The sequence below is a fragment of the Ixodes scapularis genome, unplaced genomic scaffold (assembly GCF_016920785.2).
Source record: "Ixodes scapularis isolate PalLabHiFi unplaced genomic scaffold, ASM1692078v2 PGA_scaffold0__279_contigs__length_252992795, whole genome shotgun sequence".
NCBI lineage: Eukaryota > Metazoa > Arthropoda > Arachnida > Ixodida > Ixodidae > Ixodes > Ixodes scapularis.
Window position 1 is genome coordinate 3,049,476 of NW_024609835.1, and position 2,656 is coordinate 3,052,131.

Consider the following 2,656-nt stretch of genomic DNA (forward strand, 5'->3'; position numbering starts at 1 on the left):
TGCCGCAGCTCCCGTCGCTGCAAGATCTGCGCAGGTCCTCATCACCACAAAGAATGCCCGACACCACGTGAACCGCAATGCGCAAACTGCGGCTCGCGCCATGTATCAATCTATGCAGGCTGTATACGAAAACAGGCGGCGCATGCTACTAAGAAAAATGAGCTTTTTTATGGCAGACCTACTTCACGGAAAGCTCCAGCTCCTAATCCGGATGTTATCAAGGCAAGTGACAAAATGACCACGCAAAATAAAACATCACGGCCTACCTTTTCCGACGTTCTGCAAGGAATTCCAAGCGGCAGCAACACAACACTAACAGATCACAAGACAAGACAAGGAAGTTCCCACGTCATACCACCAAACCCAAAAGCAACTGCAGATACCGAAGAAGAAGTACCTTCCCATGTGGATAATCGACGCCGTACTAGTTCTAGAACCGCGCATCTCATTGAGTCTGCCCATCCAGATCAAGAAAGCAGTGCAAAAGGCATCCTTCACATGTTCCTACCTCTCATGATGGAAGTCATAAAAGAAATTATCAAAGAATACCCGAAAGTCGGTTCCAAATCATCCATCAAAGCTCTGTTGGCCATGGAACCACTTCTCAACGGCATTCAATGACTCATCTAACTGAGGTATACGCCAATTCCTTTTTATTACAATGGAATGCACGTCACCTAATGCCAAAACGCAGCGATTTCAAGGATTTTGTCAGTCGCTACCAATTCTCGGTTTTAGCTATCTGTGAAGGCCACGTATCCGAACAATTTCGCCTGCCTGATTACGTGCTATATCCCTCAAACGCTCAGCTCCGTTCCTCAAGAGTAATGTTAGGTATAAGATCCGATCTTTCACCAGTAGAAATTGTGAGTGACATTGATAGTTCTGGAGAATTTGTTGCTTGTAAGGTACGCATTCGTGGCCTGGTACTTAATATTGTTTGCGTATATATACCACCAGGAAGCACAACAGACTTACAACGCCTAGAAGGTCTCATTGCTTCTTTGGATGCACCTTACATACTGTGTGGAGACTTCAATGCACATAGTCCAACCTGGGGCAGCTCTCATACATCAAAGAGAGGATCAATGTTAGACTCAATACTCATTTCAAACAACCTTTGCGTTCTAAACGACGGATCTCCGACATTCCTTAAAGGAGACGGATACATTAGTTGTTTAGACTTGACCATCTGCTCTGCAGGCTTGGTAGCTCAGGCCAATTGGTATACCGACTGCGACACCAGGGGAAGCGATCATCTACCTATCTATATAAGTCACACAAAATTACATCCATTTGTGAAACATAGACATACAGTTTTAACTGACTGGTCCAAGTTTCGTGCACTGAACGCTGACTCAATGACAAATTTGAAGACACTAGATGGTTTCGTTTCTGGGATAAAAATTAACCTTGAGAAATCATCACAAACGTTAAAAGTCCCTCAAGGACATCTAGGGGTAGATTCTGAGTACCAGAAATTGCGTGCTCAACGCCGACAGGCGGAACGAAAAGCTCGAAGGAGCGGAATACTTGAAGATCAAATGAAAGCCCGACGAATTCAGACGAAAACAAAACACGAGCTCGAATATTTGGGAAAACGCCGATGGAAGATTCTTTGGGATTCAATATTACCGAACACCCCGAAAATACAAGCATGGCGCATAGTTCGCTCATTAAAATCGCCGGTGTTACAACGCCAACCATTGCGCGCGCTGGCACTTCATCGAGGTGTTAGCGATATGAATATAGCCGAAGAATTTTGCAGAGCAGTGACGCAACACGTTTCTACAGCCATAGCAAACACGGATCAGAAAACCCCATCCCCGCGGCTATCAACAGCTTATAACCATATCATGAATCTGCCATTTAACAAAAGTGAACTGAAATGGGCATTGAGAAAGCTCAGGCGAAAAAGTGCCCCAGGACCAGATGGTATCACTCCGGCTGCACTAACGAATATTGGGAAGCACGCAATGTCCTTTTTACTGGATATGTATAACCAATGCTGGGCTAGTGGTTGTATACCCCTTGTCTGGAAAGAAGCAATTTTAGTGCGTGTTTTAAAACCTGGAAAATCCCCTCTAAGCATCTCATCTTTTCGTCCAGTGAGCCTCACCAGCGTGCTGATGAAGACGATGGAACATATGGTCTTACAGCGACTAAATTGGTGGTTAGATTCCAGTGGAATATTGCCGTTCCAAATGACCGGTTTTAGGCGGAATATGTCAGCTATGGATTCTGTACTCGATCTCGTGACCTGTGTAGAACACGAACGCAGCATTCACAAAATCACAGTAGCAGTGTTTCTAGACATTCAGCGGGCATTTGACACTGTTAGCCACTGCCATGTTATCGAACAGCTTCAGCGACTAGAAGTAGGTGACCACCTAGTGAACTGGATGAGTGATTTCCTCCATGATCGATCGGTGTACGCACGGACGCCCAATGGTTTTACATCAAAGCACTATGTTTCACAAGGAGTTCCTCAAGGAAGCGTATTAAGTCCCACATTATTTAACCTTGTATTGACAGAACTTCCTGGTCTATTACCAGATAATGTATCAATTTCCATGTATGCTGATGACATATCTATTTGGTCATCAGATGCTAATCCCAGTGCAATTCAGACTCGTGTCCAAACTTCACTTTTAAT

At 44.6% G+C, this 2,656-nt stretch overlaps 1 pseudogene; it reads right to left on the bottom strand.

Annotated features, from left to right (window-relative positions):
• Positions 1 to 1,843: 1,843 nt before the first annotated feature.
• Positions 1,844 to 2,317, bottom strand: LOC121838425 (annotated as a pseudogene).
• Positions 2,318 to 2,656: the final 339 nt, after the last annotated feature.